This window comes from Podarcis bocagei (genome assembly GCF_964188305.1).
Source record: "Podarcis bocagei genome assembly, chromosome: W".
Classification (NCBI taxonomy): domain Eukaryota; kingdom Metazoa; phylum Chordata; class Lepidosauria; order Squamata; family Lacertidae; genus Podarcis; species Podarcis bocagei.
The window spans coordinates 86,341,848-86,356,341 of NC_138131.1; the positions used below are offsets into that span (position 1 = coordinate 86,341,848).

Consider the following 14,494-nt stretch of genomic DNA (forward strand, 5'->3'; position numbering starts at 1 on the left):
CTCACTGACTTCACTGGAAGAGTCTCGGAGCCTCACGTCCGAGCTGCTCTCTGCCTCTCCCTTCTTCCTGGTGTCACCTGGACTTCCTTCCCCAGATGACGTTCTCTCTCTTCCCTTACTTGTCCCCTCTCCTGCAGAGTCCGGGAGCCTCGCCTCTCCCCTCTGCTCCGATGTCAGTTCCCTGACAGTATGTCCACATTGTTTTTTGTTGGAGAACCATGTGGCAAAATTCCAAGAAGTGCAAATTTCAAAAGAAAGCTGCGTTTCAGTGTGCCTCTTGTTTAAGGAAGGGTGAATTGGGTCAGTTTCATGTTAAGGGAACTGAATTTCCTCTCCATCCCTCTGTTCATATTGAGAAACATTCTCTTTTGCTTTGAGGTTCATTTTTTTATGCTTTCTGGACTTTTTGTTTCATTTTAACTGGGATGTGGTCATTGTTGCCCAGGCAGCCTGTGCAAACACCCCTCTCTGAGCTCCTGGGAATGGGGGAAGGTTAGAATACAAATGCTGCAAATAAAACGAAAAAATGGAACAAAAAAAATCAATGAATACTATATCATATGAAGGCAAAGGAATGGGGAACATGGTCTTAGCATGGGCATAGCGAGGACTTTTGTTAGCGGGGCAGAAATGACATGATTGGTCAGTTAAGTATTTCTATTGTTTTATTTGATAGGGAGCAGCTGCCCTCTGTCCCCCCCCCCTTAGCTATGCCCATGGGTCTTATGAAACAAAATGTGGTATTTTGGGCTTGTGGCTCTCCCCCCCCCCCCGGCTGGTAACTTGCAAGGAAGGAGGACTTGTATTAGCAGCACACAAAGAGGGAGAGAGAGAGAGAGAGAGAGAGGGGGGGGGAGAGAGGGAGGGAGGGAGGGAGGGAGGGAGGGAGGGAGGGGGAGGGAGAGTATTCTGCCAGAACCATGGTAATATGGAAATAAACAAGTCTGGTTCCACACTTGCATCAGCATCGCCTGGGCAACCTGGGAGCGAATTGCGACATGAGGCATTGTTTATGTTCCAAAAAGGAGGGGGTAGAGGAGGAATTGGAAAGCTGAGTAACATCCCCACTCCTTATTGAAATCTACATCCAGATTTCCATTCCATCCAGAGAAGCAGCATCAGCGGTATGGGTGACTGACACAACCAATTGCTACTTTGATTGGTAACTGAAATCCTAAGACCTTTGTTTGCTGTGTATTAGCATGATTAGGGTTAGGGAGCATAGCAATGCAAAGGCCAGTTGCCACCTCTCTTAGAAACTCCAGAGAATTAGAAAGACACAGAAGAAATTGTTTGTATTCTCCAAATGCTGCCCCACAGACCATGCCACTACAAGGAGATGACAAAAGGCATTGTTTTTGTGCCCTGTATTTAAGTTTTATTCCCCACCCCCTCCAAAGTGCTCAGGGTGAGGGATCAGGCCTGGTCTCATGCTCTGGAGGTGGTGCTCCCTTCATTCTGCTCCTCTGTCCTGAAGGGCTCTGGGATTAGGGTGGACACAGTTGTGGTTCTCCGGGGGGAAGGGTCAGACTTATGCTTGGAATGTCTGGAATCAGTATTTTGGTACCTGGAAAAGGGCAGGCGACAGCTTACTCATGCCAAAAATAAGCAGGATATAAATGTAAGAAAACAACTAGCTAAATAAATACTCCCCCTTCAATGCCATCTAGGTCTTCAGCTGGTGGGTCAGGACTTCCACCAATACTTCCACCATGCAAATATATGGTCAATGATGAAGAAATGGGTCCCCAAATGCATGTTACTGAAAAGGATGGAGATCCCTATCTAGCCTTTCGTCCATCATTGAATCACAGAACTGTAGAGTTGGGAAGGCCCATGAGTGTCATCTAGTCCAACCCCCTGCCATGCAAGAATCTTTTACCCAACATGGTGCTCGAACCCATGACCCTGAGATTAAGAGTCCCATGCTGCACCAACTGAGTTATCCTAGGTTCAACAAGTCTTGTGGCAGCAAATTCCACACATCAATGGTGAGTGTGCTTTGCTGCGAACAAATAAGAACGTAAGAACATAAGAATCTGTTGGATCTGGCCAAAGGGCATCTAGTTCAGCATTCTGTTCTCACAGTGACCAACCAGATGCCTGTGGGAAACCTGCAAGCAGGATCCAAGCACTCTCCTCCCATGTTTCCAGCAGCTGGTATTCAGAAGCAGGACATAGTCATAGAATCATAGAATCATAGAATCATAGAGTTGGAAGAGACCACAAGGGCCATCGAGTCCAACCCCCTGCCAAGCAGGAAACACCATCAGAGCACTCCTGACATATGGTTGTCAAGCCTCTGCTTAAAGACCTCCAAAGAAGGAGACTCCACCACACTCCTTGGCAGCAAATTCCACTGTTGTCCTGACTAGTTGTCATTGATAGCTTTATCCTCCTCTGTGAATTTATCCAGTCCTCTTTAAAAGCCATCCATGTTGGTGGTCAGCACTGCCTCCTGTGGGAGGGAGTTCCATAGTTAAACTAAGCGCTGTTTATTGGGGCTTTGCTTAATGCTATCAACACACATGAAACTATTTCCCCAACTCCTGCCTGCTGGTTCCCCTTGCATGTTTCTTTTGGTGTGTTTTCTACATGGCTATTTTGCTATTAATCATTTCTATTGTTTTCCTTCTGCTGTTTGGGATCGTGGTACTGTTGCTTGAGCTGCTTGCAATTATATTTTATGGTTGCAATTTCATTCCATGTTGTTCATTTTAAATTGTTCTGAGCTGCCTTGGGGACCTTGTTGTTGAAAGGCAGGCTGGGGGGGGGCAGTAAAATCAGGGGTCGATAAGCTTTTTTTTTTAGTGCAAGGGCCATATTTGATAACCATCTGAGGGCCATGTACCAGTGTTGAATGGGGTTAGATACAAAAACTGGGTGGAGCAACAGGAGGGACTCTTTGTGCATTAGGCTATAATCCAGCTCCACATACCCTCCAAGTTTCTATACCTACCCCTGCCCCCATCTTCATTCAGGAAAGCAAGAGGCTTTGCTCTCACATTCCAGCCAGGCAAAAGCACTTGAAGAGGGCACAAAGCAGGGGCAGGGAGGCTTGTGACCTGGAGAGAGTGCTAATGGTCAGAGAGAGAGAGGTCTGGTTGGTGGCATGTGGCTCCTGGGCTGAGCCTCCCATTCCTGGTTTAAATAAACAAAGGCACACAGACCTCTAGATTCACCCTCATTCCCTTAGCCCTTACAGTGCAGGGGCTGCAAAGGGGCTCTTCTCTGTCTGTTGTTGGACTAAAACTCCCATCATCCCATGGTGACTGGGGCTGATGGGAGTTGGAGTCCAACAAGCTCTTGGGATGTTGGCTACCCTGGCCTAGGTACATGCCGTTAAATCACATAAACAAGCAGCAATCTCCATTCTTTTAGCACTTATGGTCCTTATGTGGCCAAAACAGCACCATCTGTGCAAGACGGAGGGCTCAGCAAGCCTGGAGAAAACGGCAAGGTTTGAAGATAGGATAGGATAGGATAGGATAGGATAGGATAGGATAGGATAGGATAGGATCCCTCAGAGGAGAACACTCCCCCCTCCCCAAATAGCCCAATGTGAACTTAGCATACTTAGTGGAAATTGAATACTGTTTGGGGTGGGGTAGAACGGAGTAGCTGGAACCCTGAGCTGCAACACTCCATGGTGCAACATTTTATTGCAGGTTGGACTTGCATTCATTCATTTACTTTCATTCCCCAGAGCACTGGTGACACATACGACTCCCCACTGCAGTGGGCACACTCCAATGCCGACTTCCAGAGCCAAAGGTGCAGCTCAGCCTGTTAGTTGTCTTTCTGGTATCTCTAAGCATCCAGCCAGAGTGCCGGCCATCAAGAAGCAGTATGCGTCCATCAGTGCCAAGTATAAAGGTGAGCTGTGGGAATAGATGGGGCAAGAGAGAGAAGGAGATCAGGAATACAGAGGTACCTATATCTTTGCCAGTCTGGATGTGTTCAACAGCATTGTTGAAAGACCCTCTGGCATCTGGTTAGCCCCTGTGAGAACAGGATGCTGGACTCGGTGGCTGGCTGGCTTGATCCATCAGGGTTCAAAGAAATTTCAAAGAAATTTTATTGCGGCCGTAGGCCCATACAGATAAAAACAAGACATAAATAACAGTTTTTGCACGTGGGAAAAAACAGCCGCTAAAACACCACTATAACAATAAAATACTGTAGTATGGAATGGAAGGAAGGAATGACATGCTGCACCTTAATTAACTTGTAGTGCTCCTTGGCAGCGCTTTTGGGTAAGGACAGCGACCAGGAACCTAGCCACTTTCAGTGTCGTATGGATGTCCTTATCCTGCAAGATTTGGGCAAGGTGGAATTTTGGTGGGGTACCCTCTAGCTTCTGTATGATTAATCCCAACAAATTTGCCCGTGGCACATTGAACAAGGGGCAAGTGAACATAATGTGCTGAAGCGACTCCGGCGTCTCCTTATCACATTCGCACATGGCGGAGGCTTGGCCCTTTGAGAATCTATGTCTCAGGACATTAGAGGGAAAAACGTTAAACCTCGCCTTGGTGAAGGCCAGCCTATGGGCAACAGACGAAAGGGAGGAGAGGTATGATGGAACGCAGTAAGTTAAAGTGATACCAATGTTCTGGGGCGAACAAACACCTCCCCCCAGCGTATAATTTCGCTGTAAATCGATGTCGTCCAGTCTTTGGCGGATCAGTCTTTGAGCAGTGATTTGATCTAGTTTTAGGGAATCTAGGGGAGAGATTCCATAACTCAGGAGTTTGGCATGAATTCTACTAGTCCAAAGGCTGGAGAATTCATCTCGCCATAGGCATTGGACAAGGTAATGGTCTGGTAATCTGTGCCACAATGATAACCAATAATTGAAGACTTGCTTCCACAGGCAAGTTTCTAAGGATGCGATCTTCAATTCTAATCGGATGGCTGCGTTGCTTACGCACAGGGGGAGCATTAGGAGCCGACGTAGGAATTGGTTTTGCAAAGTCTCAAGAGGAGCAAGATCTGTCATCACGGCCCAGAGCGGGGCAGCATAAGCAAGCACGGGAACCACTTTTGCCTTGAACACCTTTAGGGCCGAGGGAACATGCAAAGCTCCATCCGAAAAGAAAAATCGGAGGAGCGCATATGACAGAGTTTTGGCCTTGTTGAGTAGGTGTTGAATTTGTGCTTTCCACCCCAAATTGTGTTGAAAAATAACTCCTAGGTATTGAAATTTTAGGACTTGCTCTATTTTTGCTCCACCAAGCTTCCATTTGTATAATCTCCGACTTCTGGCGAAAATCAGAATCTTAGATTTAGCATGGTTGATGGTTAATTGGTTGAGTTGACAGTACGTGGCAAAGATCTTCAGAGCTCTGGTTAGTCCAACACGTGTATAAGATAGAATTACCGCGTCGTCCGCGTATAAAAGGAGTGGACAGTGGTAATCCGCTAGTCTAGGCGCGTGTGTACTTGGAGATGAGTTGACTAGGGGTGCTCGCATGTCGCTGATGAATAGGTTGAATAGGCAGGGAGCTAATATACATCCTTGGCGCACTCCCTTGTTTATTGGAATCGAATTTGTGAGGTCGCCCGCAGGAGTAAGTCTCACTCTGGCAAGGGTACCTTCGTGGAGCTGGCTTATAAGCCATAAGAGTCTTCTATCGATGCCCTGTTTTGCAAGTTTCTCCCAAAGAATATTTCTAGGAACGCTGTCAAAGGCTGCCTTTAGATCTAAGAAGGCAGCACAAAGGTAGCCCCGGGGGGGGGGGGGACGAGTACTTCCGTGCCAGATGGTAAAGAACTATCGCATGATCAGTTGTTGAACGTTTAATTCTGAACCCTGCTTGTTCGTGACCAATCTGATTAGTCTCGTCTGCCCATCGCAATAGTTTAGTCAGCAAAAAGCTGGCATAAATTTTCCCTATGATCGAAAGGAGGCTGATGTTACGGTAGTTTTCCGGCTCCATTGGAGAACCTTTTTTATGAATTGGTACTATAATGGCCTCCTTCCATATTTTGGGGATGAGACCAGAAGCGTTGATTGCGTCGAAGGTTTTGGCCAAGATGTCAGCCCACCATTTTGGGTGTAGTTTGATGGCTTCAGCAGGGATCAGGTCGGGCCCTGGGGCTTTGCCCGGTTTCAGCTGGGCTATTAGCTTGGCTATTTCGTCCGGATCGGTGGGAGGCCAAATAGGTAGGTGGGAAAACAGATGCATCAGATGGTCGGAGGGAGCATCTGCCTGTGAGAAACATTTCTTCAGGAACAATTCCCATGTCGGTGCTGGGATGACTGCCCTTGGGAATTTCCTCGCCCTTCTGTTAATCAAAGACCAGAATTCCCTGGATCTATGTGGTTTTGAAGCAGTAATCAAGGCCTGCCAGCGATTCTGTTGCCACTCGCGTTTGGCAGTTTTCTGCGTGCGTTTGTAAACTTGCTTGGCTTGTGCATAACTAGCTGGCAGAGTAGATGCATCGGAGGTCTTGTACACATTATATATAGCACGGAGGCGCTGTCTTGCTTGTTTACACTAAGAATTATACCAGGGGGCACCGTAAGTATACTCGTTTCGATTTAATATTTTGGGTGGTAGCCTGAAGAAGGACGTAAGATCAGTCGTATGGTGGTGGAAGCGTTTCAACACTATGCTATACTCGTCTGAGGCAGAGTCTATGTTGGAATGGGGCCCGAGGATTTCTTTTTGAAAGAATTCCTGATACCTTTGAGCCTGGGTCTCCGACCATTTGATTCCTCTTAGTTGGAGAGATTCGTTGGTTACCATCTGGGTCGCATGTCTATGGGCCTCTGACTGCCAGTTCAGGGAGAGCTTGGCTACAAGGGGAAGATGGTCACTAGATTGTACATTCTCGATCTTAAAGGTGGAGATACACTTAAGTATATCACTGGAAACCAGCAGGTAATCGAGAACGCTGTTTGATTTAACGCTCAGATGAGTGAAATCCCCTGGAATATCAGGGAGGCATGTTCCATTTAGGGGGACCAGATTTAAACGGATGGCCATTTGATAGAGGAGTACTCCAGCCTCGTTAACTCGTTGGTCTTTAGAAGTTCTCCTCATGATATGTTCCAGCTCATAATTATCAAGGTTTGGGGTAACCCACCATTTGGCTTTGGTTAGCGAGTCCCAATTTGCTGCTGTGCGGGCATTAAAATCGCCACCTATTATGGCCGGGGTGTTAGGAAACTTAACATAGCATGAGAGCAAATGCTCTTCTAGCGAGCCCCATTTAGAGCCCAGTTCGGAGGAAGAGCCCCCAGGTGGCAAGTAAGCATTTGTAACTAGAAGTGAGATCTTTTCCCCCGCAATCAGTCCAGTAAGGGCGTAAGGAGGCAAGGCCTGTACTAGAGTAAGTTTAGAATGTAGGTTGAGGGAGATGCCTATTATTAGGCCCCCTTTAGGGCGGCCTCCTTTCAGGGAGGGGCAGGCAGGGAGTTCTAGAAGCTCAAAGCCATTTAGGGAAATTTTCTCTACTTCCCACGATTCTTGGAGCAAGATGATATGAAACAGGTTAATATACTCCAGGAATTCTGGGTCAAGTTTTTTCCCCCTCCAGCCCGCAATGTTCCAGCTGAGGACTGATAGGGGGGAGTTCCTGTTGTGCCCAATTCGCTGTCATTTCAGGGAGAGATGTGAGTCCTTTGGAGGCAGGGCAGACCCCGCAAAAAAGTCAGTTATTTTACTTTGCACGGCAGGCACCTGCTGAAGGTACCTAGTCTTGAAGTTGGTAGTGAAGTATTCTGACTGAGGCGACAAAACGGGTCTCCCGCTGGGTAACCCAAGGGTGGACACTTCAGTGGGAAACTCCACAGGATTTGCTGAGACTGCCCCACCGCGAGGGCTGAAGGTCGCCAATGAAACCATTTGATTTATATGTCCGGCCGGGTCTTCAATCAAATCCGGGCCATTTTTTGATGTAGGTGGAGCACTCCCATGACCTGATGCTGGTGAAGGTACAGGGGATGCTTGGCGTACTGGTACCGTTTGTATGTCGGGTCTATGCCGCTCAGGGGAATAAGAGGACTCCAGTTCCGGCATTGATGGATTAGATGGTAAGGAATTGTTTTGGTGGAAGGAACTCTGAGATACACTCCTCAGCGGGGGACTCTTGGAGGGCGAGTCAAAATTTATCAAGAGTTGAGGTGAGAGGCCAACTTGTGGGGCAAGACCTGGGTCTGCCAGGCGTCGGTGGGTTTTGCCCACAAATGGGGGAGACATGGGTTTAGGAGCAGGACTAAGGTGAGGAAGACTTCCTGCTTCCTTAAAACACGACTCCGAAAAGCTGGCAGGGTAGTCCTGAAAAGTGGGCAGAACTTTTCCGTTCTTCTGGACATGTATGAGCTGATGATTAAGTACTTCTAGTCTATCAATTATTTCTTGTTATTCTCTCGTTGGAAGGTCGCCAAAGGTGGCTAAAAGCTCTCTTTCCTCCGGCGGGGTCAGAGAATTACTTGCGCCAGTGGGTTTCTTTAGAGCTCGTGGGGGCGTAGGGTAAATCCAGTTTTGGTGCGGGTGGATATCCTCCGGGAGAGGAGGCTCAATGTCCTGAGGTACTCCCGACCTCTCCGACAGAGTCCGCTCCGTGCCGTGACCGGCAAGTAGAAGGGGGTGGATCATGCTATCCATAAAAACTCTTGTTGGGATGATATCATACCTAGCCAAGAGTGATTTCTGCCTGATGATAGCTGAAGGGATCCTTGGAGAGTAAAACGCAAGCATCACTTTCTGTTGCCTGAGGTGCTGGTTCAAGGGTAATACTGCAATGAGATCACATTGTGAGATTTCTATGTTTAGGAGATTGCTTAGATGCTTTTTAACCCCACTCAGAGTAAGCCACCTTGGTGACCCTGCCCCGATGTTTAGGCAGATTTTCTTAGGTTGTAGGGACAACGCTTGGTGTTTCAGTGCAGGATTTGGTTTATATTTAGGGATCACACTTCTTTTTTTGGTTGAAGGTATGGACCTCTGGCACTTCAATTCCCCTGTGTCTACAGTTGGTTTAAACTTTGACCAGGAGTTATCAATTTTCTGTTCGAGGTTACATAGCTGGGAGGATAGCACATCAATCTTCTTGAATATGCAATTAAGGGTTCTGACCACAAGATGGAGATGTTCATGTTGTTCTTGTCTTGCGCAGTCCTCAGCTCCGGCGTCCTGCACCACCCTCAGTGGGACATACCCTCTTCCTCCAAGCTTGCCGTCCGCAGATTTAATCTGAGGTAAAAATAATTCCTCTGGTGTTGACATTTTTTCTGGAGACGTTAGAGGGTAGAAACGGTTCTGAGTTTTCACCCTATAGCAGAATTCAATGGGGTCACTCCGTTTGCCAGGCACGGGGGGGTCGGTTTTTAATTGTTTGGCTCTTGGGGAGGGCAGAGCCTCGTCACAATCCCTTAGGCGTTTGCCTTGGCCCATCGTTATAAGTCTTTTAAAATAGCGGTGCTTAAAAGGTAGTAAAAAGTGGTAGAAAGGTAGTAAAAAGTGGTAGAAATAAAAACAACAACTGAATGTGAGCTGGCGGAGAGCCAGTAAGTCGAAGGCTGCTTCCAAGGCTGCCGGAGAATACAATTATCTGCTCATTAAAGCTGATTTACGATGCAGGCTTTACAGTTATCAACAATGTGAACTCCTGGCATGGGCTCCAACACCCATACAATCTTCAGCAAAAACTTGCAAGGCTGGGAGCCACAACACAGATTTTAAAGAGGATTCGAGATGAACTCCGGCAAATGCGTCTTACCTCATCGCCATCTTGACGCCGCCTCCCATCAGGGTTCCTTTTTTGTTCTTGTGGAAACCCAAGAAGGAAACTGATCTACATTTCTCAGTCACCATCAGAACTTTCTTCCAAGAGTACTGCTAGCATGCGAGACAGTGCATATTTCCTTGTTAATAAATAATAATAAATAATAAACTTTATTTATATCCCGCCCTCCCCAGCCGAAGCTGGGCTCAGGGCAGCTAACAACAATAAAATAATACAACATTCTAAAATCATTTCATTATAAAATTTATTCAAATCAAATTGATGGCAACCATTGGGCTAGAGTTCTGTGAAGATTGCCAAAGGAGGGAGTCAGGCTAATAATATTTTTTTTCTTTTGTTTTCCTTTTCCTGTGGCTGGTATGTCACCACTGCTGTTGTCCTACCAGGGTAACGCTTGTTTAAAGGGGATGAAGGAAGGGGGTTGGGAAAGTACAGGCAGAGCATAGGTGGTTGAGTAAAATGGGAAATCTTCTCTGGCTTGAATTATAGTCCGAGCCACAGAAGAATTCAGGTGCCTTGTAATGCTCACTTCCTATTGCAATGCAAATATCCTGGCCCAAGGCTAGCGAGATTTTACCAGAGGGAGAAGAAAAGTATGTTGTGGGACTTCCATCAGCCCCAGCCAGTCTGGTTCAGTGGTCAGAGATGATGGGAGTTGCAGTGCAGCAACACCTGGAGATCAAACACATCCATTCTTAAGGAAATTAGCCCTGAGTGCTCACTGGAAGGACAGATTGTGAAGCTGAGGCTCCAATACTTTGGCCACCTCATGAGAAGACTCCCTGGAAAAGACCCTGATGTTGGGAAAGATGGAGGGCACAAGGAGAAGGGGACGACGGAGGATGAGATGGTTGGACAGTGTTCTCGAAGCTACAAACATGAGTCTGATCAAACTGCGGGAGGCAGTGGAAGACAGGAGTGCCCAGCATGCTCTGGTCCATGGGGTCACGAAGAGTCGGACACGACTAAACTACTAAACAACAACAACAACACCTAGAGAGCTGTAGCTCCAAAACCCAATATATTATTCAATATATTATTCAACACAATATATTATTCCATTTTGCCCTTTTACCCAGTGTGGCAGCTCATAATCTGCAAATGCTAATGGTTCCGGGTTGTCTTCCCATTATTTTATTCCTCCCCCCCTTGTGGTTCTCTTGCAGGGCCAGGACCTGGGAAGTATGGTAGGTAGCCTCTCACTGGCATTAAGGACCATGACTTCACCAAGTATGCTGAGCCAGCCTACACAATGCGTGTGAAATCCAGTGAAAGATGTAAGATGCTGACAAGTTAGGTTCTGTGTTATTTGGGTTTTCCCAACAGCATTAACTGACCCACAGGGTGAAGCTGGCTAAACAACTGTTAAATTTGCTGGCAAAACATTTGAACAGAGATTGACAACCTGTGTTTTTGGGACTCTCTAATTATCGGGGCCACAGTTGATGGGACCTGGGTGATCCATGATCAAGAGCTGGGTGGCTTTCCAAAGTTTCCATTCCAACTGGATCAATGGCACTGCATGTAGGGGGCTAATGTAGTTGTTTCTTGACTACAACTCCCATCAGCCCCAGTCAGCATGGTCAAGAATGATAGGAGTTGTAGTCCAGCAAGGGCTGGAGGGTCTTATACTGCTGATTATTATGGTTGCACAAAAATCAGGGTTCTCAGTTGTACAGCTGTGGACCTTAGTGGGAAGAGGATGATCTACACTTAAGCCATGTTGAAGGATAACAGGAATGGAGGTGCAGGGGGGCGGAGCTTAACATATTCACTGCTATCTAGCTAGTGGGTGCCTTTAATTGATATCGGATAGGAAGTCAGTCATTGCAACCAAGCTAAATAGCTCAGAATCCACACCATGCCTCATGCAGACAATTCTTCTTTCCTTTGCAAGTGATCTCGATCACGGAGAGTCCTGGGCCCTGCTACTATGTGGACCCAAGCATTTCCCGTCTAGGGATATGGAGACCAGTTTCATTCCGCATGGTGCAAGAGAGAAAGCGGGCATGTAAGTTGAAAGATGAGAGATACTATGATGGTCAAGATGGGGCTGGAGTGGCATCTGTGCAATTTTGTGATGAAAATGTTTCTTTCTCACCTTGTGCAAAGAAGGCTTGTTGGTCAATCCCTGAACATGAAAGAGAGGGAATGAAAAAGAATGAGTGTGAGTGAATGAGCAGGTGTGTTATGCATGAAAATGGATGTGTGGGAGCATTATGTGTGGAGCTGTGGTCTTAAACCACTGAGTCTCTTGGGCTTGCTGAGCAGAAGGTTGGTGGTTCGAATCCCTGAGACAGGGTGAGCTCCTGTTGCTCTGTTCCAGCTTCTGCCAATCTCGCAGCTTGAAAGCATACCTGTGCAAGTGGATAAATAGGTACTGCTCCAGGGGGGAGGTAAACGGCGTTTCCATGCACTCTGGCTTCTATCACAGTGTCCCGGTGCACCAGAATGCTGGCCACATGACCTGAAGTGAGATGAGCGCCACACCGCATAGACGCCTTTGACTATGTATGTAAGGTCCTTTACCTTACATTTACCTTTTACCTGCATGCATGTGGATTTGTGTATGAATGACAGAGAGCAGGGGTAGACTTTGGTAATACGGTTTTCTAAGTGAGGACAAAATTTGGCACTTCCCCCAATATATTTTATTTCCACAGTAATTCCTTTTGGTACAGTTGCTTTTTAATGGGGTTTCTCAGTAGGTACCCACATGAATATAAGTATTAATTATTACTATTATTATTACTATTATTATTGCTACTACCAATATTATTATTACTATTATTATTATTTTATGCCCCCTTGGCTCAGCACCCTGAGCAGGGGAACAGCCTGCACTGCCCTAGATCTGGCACTACAGAGAGAAGCATATGAAAAAGAGACAGGTGGCCTCACCCTCTTTTTTTATCAGCCACACTCACTGTTTGTCCCAGCCCCACTGGTTTGCAGGCCCTGGAAGGTTGACTGCATGGGAGTGTTGTCCATAGGCTGTAAAAGTTTATTCACTCTTTGATAAAAAAAATATTTCTGAGTAGGGGGTTTTCAAGAACCAGACAGGAAAACCAGCTATGTACAGAGACCTTACCTAAGTGGGCTGTTTGATGTGGGAGATTGTCTGGGGTGATATCAAAGTGTAGTTTAAAAGTGTCTGTGACGCCCATCCATCCCTCCATTCATTCCATGTGTGTGTGTGATCCCTATTGCTTTCCAGCTATTGGCCTTGACCGAGTGGGGCTGCTCTGGATAAAGGGGCATTCAAGGAACTGGGGGAAATATAGTTTTCCTGATTGGTGTTCCACCAAGTCAACTGGGTTGAAAAACACTTTTTACCATTAGGGTGTCTAAGTGTCCTACTTTACAGAGGGCAGTCCTCTAGCCAAAGGGTTCTTCCAATAGTAACACCTTGAACCTGGCCTGGTAGCAAATCAGCAGCCAGTGCAGATCTTTGAGCACAGGTGTTATATGCTGACAAGGTCTCACTCCTGCCAGCAATCATGTTGCAGCATTCTGGTCAATCACGCTGGAAGTCTCATCTTCCTGATGCCAAGGGACCATAAGATGTTGAGCATGTGGCTGATGAACGGACAGAAAGGAGAGCCACCAAAAACAGCATAAGGGAAAACAAGAGGGTCATGTTGCTTTAGAGTCATAATCTAGGAAGTAGTCTGGAGGGTACCTATGGAATTAACAGTAAATGACAGTGAATTGCAAGGGAAGATGTCATGGAAGAGATTAATAGCAGTGCACTCTTAACTCCACAGGTGATGAACTTAGTTGGAAAGGCTGCTAGAAGAGGAGATTGGAGGACAATGCCATGATTTTTAAAAGTGGGGGGGATTTTCAGTCAAGGCAAGGAGGATAGTGCCTCTTCCTCCAACATCCTCAAAAGCACAACAGTTTACAAATGATTCAGCTTAAGAACAAATAGAATTCTCAAATTTAGAGAGAGAAAGAGAGAGAGAATATGCAAGGCTTGTCATCTACAAGGAGGAGCAGAGTATTGTAGCAAATACATGGGGAATGCTTTTCCCTTTCGTTTGAGAAACATCAATGGAAGCTTGGGATCTACTAATAGATCAATAAGTGGGGTTTTTTTACTCCTAACATTAGCAAGTAAAACAGCAACTTAAAAAACAAACAAACCCTGCATGGCAGATTGCTCCTTCTCTTTAAGCCTCAATGTTTCTCACCTGTCAGATTTTATATCCATCATTCCTGCCTCCTCCTGTGCTCCTGTAGGATATGATGTATCTGTTACAATATAGAAGCAATGCGGCCACGAGCTGGTAGCTTGAAAGCAAAACATAATGGGAATGTTGGGACTGTTCCGTGGGAAACAGAGGGACAGTCAATTAACAGTGCAGAGAGCACCGGAATTAGCTGAGAGCGTAATATGAGCTGTACAGGAAGTACAGGTGGAGTTTGTCTCTCGGCTGTTGGAGTTTGAAGAGAGCAGTCGTGTTTTTCTGTAACGCTGCAAAGACAGAAATAAAGGCATGTAAATATGTTTCTGTCTATCTCTTTCCCCTGCCGGGGGGGGGGCAGGAAAGAGGGGGGGTGTTCTTCTCACGCTGAGAAGGATCGCCTATCACGACCTAGCCTGTATCCTGCTGGGGAATGCAGACAGGGAGGTCATCAGGAGATCAAGCCGGGTGCCTAGAGAGTTGCCAGGTTCTCCTAATAAAGGCTTGATTCCCAACATCTGGTAGCAGAGGATGGTTTTGATCCA

At 46.6% G+C, this 14,494-nt stretch overlaps 1 pseudogene across 1 annotated transcript in view; it reads left to right on the forward strand.

The window, feature by feature from the left end:
- Positions 1 to 1,012: 1,012 nt before the first annotated feature.
- Positions 1,013 to 14,494, forward strand: part of LOC308578305 (protein CIMAP1C-like) — a 28,559-nt pseudogene continuing 15,077 nt past the window's right edge. The window contains exons 1-4 of the transcript in view: positions 1,013 to 1,124; positions 3,707 to 3,876; positions 10,926 to 11,036; positions 11,657 to 11,770. The product of the transcript in view is annotated as a protein CIMAP1C-like (transcript). The remainder of the gene's footprint in view (positions 1,125 to 3,706; positions 3,877 to 10,925; positions 11,037 to 11,656; positions 11,771 to 14,494) is intronic.